Source organism: Trachymyrmex cornetzi, unplaced genomic scaffold, assembly GCF_001594075.2.
Source record: "Trachymyrmex cornetzi isolate Tcor2-1 unplaced genomic scaffold, Tcor1.1 scaffold58, whole genome shotgun sequence".
NCBI classification, from domain to species: domain Eukaryota; kingdom Metazoa; phylum Arthropoda; class Insecta; order Hymenoptera; family Formicidae; genus Trachymyrmex; species Trachymyrmex cornetzi.
Genome location: NW_017299893.1, coordinates 408,421 through 416,284, shown reverse-complemented (window position 1 = coordinate 416,284; position 7,864 = coordinate 408,421). Strand labels below are relative to the sequence as shown.

Here is a 7,864-nt window from a genome sequence, read left to right as displayed (position 1 = left end):
TCGTGACTTAGGGGTAAATATGACTGTTCGCTCCAAGAGAGAAGTGCCTTAAGTGTTGCAGCTAAAAAATCAAAAATGCCTGGAAATAGTAGCGCATAAATAGCGCATAAATCCTGTGTATTTAATTTTACAAATCGGTTGTTTTGAACGGGTGGGGGGCTGACTGACTGCCTATTCAGCCCTCCCACAAAAAATTTTATATTAGCTCCCTCTCCATCCCCTGTCTTTCCCTTCCCCTTTCTCCCCTTACCACTCTCCCTTCCACCCCCACAACGTACATCCTTGAAATACTCTTCCTACTCCCTCATCCCTATCTCCTTATTTATCCCCTTCTATCTTTTCCTTTCCCTGTTTACTATTTCTCACATTGCCTCTCACTCTTCGCTCCCTCCACTTTCCTTTCCCATCTCTCATTCTCCTTTTTTTTCTTTGCCTCACACAGCTCCTTATATTCCCTTTTTTTCTTTCCTGTATTCCTGTCCCCCCCCCTTCCCATTACCTTTCCTTCACTCCCTTAATACCGTTCTTACTTCCTCCTTTTCTCTACATTCCCTACCCCACCATCCCATTCCCTTCCTTTCCTTACCTCTCTCCTTTTCTGTATTTCCCAAAACTTCCCTTATTCTTCCTTTCATTTCCTTCATACTCTCGTTCCCCTTTCCCTCCCTCCATACTACCTCCACCAACATTTCCCTAAACACAACCCTACCTTCCTATTAAATTTCACCAAAATTGAAGAACCTTTTAGATTTCTGTAACATTACCGTCCGCCATATTAGTTCAACCGTTTTGAATTTCCAAATTTAAAAAACGGTTTCGGAACGAGCGTCCCCATTAAATCCTCTAATACCTTCCTATTAAATTTCACCAAAATTGAAGAACCTTTTAGATTTCTGTAACATTACCGTCCGCCATAATAGTTCAACCGTTTTGAATTTCCAAATTTAAAACACGGTTTCGGAATGAGCGTCCCAATTAAATCCTCTAATACTAAATTCCACCATAAACGTAAATCTTTTAGATTTCCGTAACTTTTTCGACCGCCATTTTGTTCAACCATTTTGAATTCTAAAATTTTGAACAAGATCGAAATGAACGACCCCAAAAACCCCCTAAAACCAAATTACACCATAATCGAAAAATCTTTAAAATTTCCATAACATCCCCATCCGCCATATTGGTTCAGCCATTTTGAATTTCGAAATTTTGATCATGATTTCTGAACGAGCGACCCCTAAAACCTCACGATACAAATTTTCACCGAAATCGAAGAACATTTAAAATTTCGGTAACATTTCCGTCCGCCATATTGGTTCAGCCATTTTGAATTTCGAAATTTTTATCACGATTTCGGAACGAGCGATCCCTAAAATCCCCGAATACGAAGCTACATCGAAATCGGAGTACTGCAACATCCCTTTGAAAAGAGGCTTCAAAAAAACGTGACATGCCAATTTTAATATAGGAAATTGTAGTTAGCGAATTGCGTTGTTGTCGATACTTTAATTGTGGAGAAGAACTTTTCAATCCATAGACATAATTAAGAGAAAAGAGTCTTTAATAATTAATGGTAAAACGGGACACTCCAGCATCCCCTTAAGCATCAAGCTCTGAACGAAAATAGAATTATTTCTCTTAATTGTTTAATAAGATGTGTCAATATTAGATTTATGCTTTATTTTATCATAAAAAATGTCTGAACACTTTATATTATATGTATATATAATCGACTGTATATAGATTATTTTCATCCAATCAACAATCATACATAGTTATGTAAACATTTTTTGTTATTATAAAAATATAAAAATAAAGATTCTAAATTTATTCCATTAAATATCTAGTAACATTATTTAATTACGTGTAATATAGATAATGTCCCAAATCATAATTAATAATTAATAAAAATAATTATTATAACTATGTTAGTTAATCAAATTCAATTTAATTAAAAATTCACTGCAAAAGCCCCAGTATATAATTATGAATTTCCTTCCAGTACATAATTTATGAATATATAATATACATTATGTAAATTTCTCTAAAAATAATTATAATATATATGATATATATTTCATGATTTATATTATAAATTGTTATTAAAAATCATAGCGTACCGTGCTACCTGATGAAAAAGTTGTTAATTAATAAATATGTGGATTAGTTAATATCTCCAGAAATAAATTTGAATGCAACGGCTTTTGACTATCTGCCTATGTGACAGTTATGTCCAAGTGCATATATATCTACTATATGGCAGTATTTTACTGTGGCTGAAAATAGATAGACATGTACTACTGCAATCGCGTTTGAGCGAACAAACACAGCTGCTGTCTATATACATAAAACAAATATAACTCGACACACATAAAATGATCGTGATGGTTCAGAAAGCAATTTTTCAACTCTTCGTAATCATGAAAAAATTAATATAGAAACGCATCCGATTTTGTGGTGGATACAATTAATTAAAGATTAGAAAATTAAAACAAAAATTTCAATATTCACAAGTATATACTGGAACTTTAGTATTGAATTTTAGTTAAATTAAATTTTAATTAATTATTTATAGTTTACAAGTCTTCTGATTGTCTTTTTACTCATACATGAATTAATTAAGTAATATTATCAGAAATTTGATGGAATAAATTGCGAATTTTAGTTTTCATGTTTTTATAATAAGCAGGAGAGAATATTTAAATAATTATAGAATCAATAATGCAAAATTTAAAGTAATTTTTACTGTGCTGATTCAAATTTAGACATTCTTTTTATAACATAAAAGTATAACCTTATATTTAATTTCATAATTTTAGTAAATATTAATATAGTTAACAATATTAAATTTTTAATTCACGTTATAATAATTATGTGGACGCTTCAAAATAAAAATAAAACGAAATAATATCTCAACGATTTGCCTAATTCTTAAAAATTTAATTTAGTTACGTCTTGATTTAGACTTCCATTTTTTAATTGATCAGTTTTGATCGGTGTCGCAATAAAGTATTTTCAGATTACAAACACTATCTGCATAGTATAAGAGAAGACATATAACTAAGGTGAAAAGTGTTATAGCAATGTTGCAATCTACCGCGCGTTAAATTTCAAATGTAGACAACAAGAATGTATTTGCGGCGAAATGTTTCACGGCGAAACTGAAATATATGTGCAATGAAAATGTACATTTCGCGTTTCATCTTCAAAGTTCGTATCGTCTCATGATTGCTGAAAACAATTTGAATTTATAATGCGGAGCCTATCTTACAACGAATCGCGAAGTGCATCATTTTGATATCTACTTTTTCACGAGACAAGGACTTGCTTTCGCCGTGAAGATTTATGCGAGGATTTCTACGCGGAATAATCTGCGATTTTACTATGCGAGAGGAGTGCACTGATGACGTCCGACGACGTGAGACAAAGATGGAGATCCTGGAAGCTATTGAGATAGTAAGCCAGCGGCGCGGCTCTTAATTAAATGAAATCAAATTAAATGAAATCAGAATTATCGAGTCGAAAGATATGAAAAAAATTAAAAGATTAAAATCTAAACGGATTAAAATAAAGATCCAAGTAATCTTCAAAGATCAGTTTTACATAAGTGCCAAAATTAACTTTTTCAGAGAAATTGAACGCTATAAATACATCACGATCCTGAGCCAGGAAAAGATACATATATTTGCAGATAGTTTTGCAGTAGTTTTAAGACTCTCAAATTTAAGGAGAGATTCAAAGTTTCCGAATATAAAACTTGAAAACCCAGAGATCCGGTATTGTACGTTTTCAAAAACTGGAAGCTTCACGTACTTAAAGCCTGCAATTTTAAAAAATTCATAAGTTTCAAGAAAATTTAAAGAGTACCAAACTTGCATAAAATCTAGCAAATATTAACTGAGGAACAAGTTTAGTAACCTACTTATACGTAGGTAGTTCAGTAACCTACTTGAAATATGATTATTTAATTTTCTGGTTTCAATCTTCAATATTAAAAAGTACCTTCAATTATCGATTAATTCTTGGTTTAAGCTTTATAATCTGTAGATAAATGCACAATTGGAACGTCTGCGCGAAATAAACAATAGCATAATAAAATAAACATAAAGAAACCATATAACTATGTATTTTGAAAATTTTCAGTACACTACGCCTTGTACTTCAAACGAAGTGCTGTAACCATTTGCGATGCAATGTTTCGTGGAAAAGTTGAAATATGTTACATACATAGCACCGTGTATCTTGCGCTTTATCCTCAAAGACCGCATCATCCCCCAGTCGCTGAAAACAATTTAAATTTGCAATGCAAAGTAGTAATAAGTCCCGGCTAGCCCTCAGTGTACGATTCGCGAACTGCGCTATTTTAACTTCTACTTTTTAACCAGACGAAGAAAATTTATTTACTCCGCCTAGGAAATTTATGAGCCAGAGAGTGGCCGTGTTGTCTCCGCGAAGCATATTCTAAAATTATTTTACGACAGCAAAAATAAGTAAGGCGCCAAATATGTAGATTACGTGTAAGGTGTGCTTGCGACGACACAAAATTTTTACAACTGACTGACTTATTATGAGTCTTGCTTCTATAATAACTATTTAACACTTTCACCTTATGAATAATGCTTCAATTTCTTTAAACATTTATATAGAAGATTTCTCATTTAATTCGTTTTTGCATTCATTGTTTATACATTAATAAATTAATATTCTATTTTTTTAAAAAGTGCAAATGCGATTTACATTATAATTTATACCAAATTTACAGTTTTACTGTCAAATTAAATTATTCATTTCAAACGTAATGTTAATTTAATGATTCATTTCTCTTATTAATTATAAACACAAATTAAATATAAATAGAATCGCATTTAAGAACAAGCAATTAATTGAGATCTTTTACTTAACAGATAACAGCCAGAGGTGCTAAATAAAATAAAGAAACCTTTTGCGTGAAAAGGGTCACGACGGAATGAAGGCAGGACGGTGAAATTACTTCCAAACCTTTATTCGTACAGAGCTGTCGGCGTACATTAGAAATATGCAAGGTTTGTCACCGTTTTTCGAAGAAAATAATGAAATTCGTTCTTAAGAATATGCTCCAACGTGGACGATTCGAGCGAGAACGATTGGAGCGTCAGCGCGGGCGATTGCCTTTATACAAGTACGAATATTACACGCCACGACAATAGTTCACATACATTAAAAATGATGAGCTTTAATTACAGGATGGGCGATTGATAGACGTATCTACATATATACCGATGTAATCAGAACGTCCGCATCGATATGTATATATCATACGTGTACCGACTAGGATGACGCGAGCGATGTGTATGTACGGAGCAATTTTATCGGGCACGGAAAAATGCCCTCTTTTTAAATAAATATATATATATATACATATACGTATGTACATAATATGTAACAGATATAATGTACATAATGATATACATATATATACACACAGACACACTGTTTGTGACGTCGATTCCCATCGGCGCGTGATTAGCTTGTCAGCGCCGACAGGAACTCGCGTCGCGCGAGTTCTTACTTATCTTAAAACCTACGGTACACGATACTCGTTTTCCTGCTGGATTACTTGGGTTTTGAATTACTAGAACTACATCACACAGAACGCAGAACTTCTAGTAATTTGCTAAAACGTAAGCAAGAAAATAAGCATCGAGTGCCGCGAGCTTCACTTTTATGCCGAGAGCTAAAGTCGACCAGAAATCTCGCGTCCTAACGGCGGCGATTCCTATAAACTTTTGCGTCGCGGGTCGTTAAAACTCTTAATTGCTAAGTTATGTATTTAATAAGTATAAGGGTGAGAAATGACGATCCGGTGAGACGTGAGACGAAGAACGCGCGGGCTGCGACGAGAATGGAGGCAAAAGAATGACAAGTAAGTACCGGGGGAATAAGAGACCGGAGGGAAAAAGAGAAATAGAAAAGTTCAGGAAACGCGGGGACGTAATACCACTAGAGGTGTCAACACACGATAATAACGTCGGGAGCAAAACCGTAACGAGAAAGTAGCCAAAGTCGCGTCTCGACAACTCCGTCCGTTGCGTTCTACCTTGAGCATGAAACGACATTGGAGGACGAGTTTCGCAAATATGATAAATCCAACTCCGGCTTGTGACATCGAACGATGTTATCACTTGCGTCCATTTCGAACATAGACGTAACAGGTATATACTAAGCATTCCCTGATCTTAACTTGGGCAGTTAAAAAGAATTGAATATATCAGCATCTCCTTTCAACTCTATCTCTCTTCAAATCGATACTTTAAAGAGAGAGCGAGAGAAGAGCGATTTGTTTCAAACTCACTCCTTTTAAACCAATAATGGAGAACTTCAGGAATGCACAGTTTATTTTTATTATGTCTATGGTTTCAAGCAAGTCTAGAGTCGATCTTTGGAGACGCGAAACGACCGGAGAACGAGATCTCTCTTGCGAAAAGATGAGACCATAGACTTATACGTGGCCATTTTCCAGCAAGGAAGTGTAATACAGTGAATTATTTCATCCTTGTTTAGCAAGTAACAAGGATGTAATGATTCATTATACTTTGTTCTTAATGCTGAAAAACACCCATAATAGACTGCGCATTTATGTGGCAGCTGAAGACAACACATAAAAAATAGAGATATGAATGGTCTGATACTCTCTCTGTTATACATCGTACAAATGAACAAGGAAAGCATTTGTGACACCAACTATTACTCTCTCTTACTAATGTTGTCTTCACGTCTCCAATGGAGAAACGCGCAATCTATTATATAACTCTTATCGAAATTTAATACTGAAAAGAAGTGATTAATTATTTATTTTGAATGATAAAAGTACTGTTGTTCAGTGCTTTTAATAGTCAGACTAAATAATTTTCAGTATTAAATTATATTTCTCTAAGGGAAGTCTATGGATGAGACTATGCTCGCGATGGTTGGTCGTTTAACGATGTCTACGGTCAGATATTAATTACCTTATCGCTACGAGAACTCTCGTCAGTCTTAGTCGAGAAAAAGTCGAGAAGAGTCACGATCAACGAAGCGAGGAAAGATAGCTGTCTTTCTCCCTCCCTCCCTCCCCCTCTCTCTCTCTCTCTCTCTCTCTCTCTTTCTTTATCTCTCCCTAAGTAACAATCAGAACGCCGCGAGGTGGCTAATTCCGCCTCTAATGTCACCACGAAGAACGATCAACCCGTGTATGAATATAAACAAGGAGAGAAAAAAAACCCATGAGCCTCGGCAGTTTGAATCCTTCTCGCTCGAAGCCCGGTCCTCGAAAGGTTTCGCGCTTCCGCCGTACAATATACAGTATATCATCAAACCAGTGACGCCTTCCAATGATAACAGTAATACTAACAAGAGTAGCGATGACGATAATAATAATAATAGTAGTAATATATTATCAATAACAATAATTTATTATCGTCCGCAGCGACGACGCGTCCATCTGTGCGCTTCTTCACGAAAAAAAAATATATAATGTGTTTATGTATATATAACTATGTATTTATGTAGAATATCTCTCCTCTGTTATATATCGTCGCCTGCGCGACGGATATTTACAATAATTACTTAAACTCTTGCGAGATTACTGGATTCTCCGGTGGCGTAAGTTTCGTGCGTATCCGGAGAAGAACCTTCTTCGCTTCGCTGGATTCCTTCTCGCACGAGCCACTCTCTCGATGACTCGCTTTTCGCGATAATCTCCCCCGTCTACGCGCGGAGATTGAAAAGAAGGGAGGGAAAGGTTCTTTTCCAAGGTGACAATTTCTTCCTGAAGTATTTCAGGAACACCTAATTCGCGTGGGTAGAGTGGCTCGTGCGAAAGGATCTTCAATGGTAACCCGGCGCTGCT

General features: G+C 35.2%; 1 pseudogene; it reads left to right on the top strand.

The window, feature by feature from the left end:
• Positions 1–7,864, top strand: part of LOC108766395 (uncharacterized) — a 94,932-nt pseudogene that overhangs the window by 83,477 nt on the left and 3,591 nt on the right.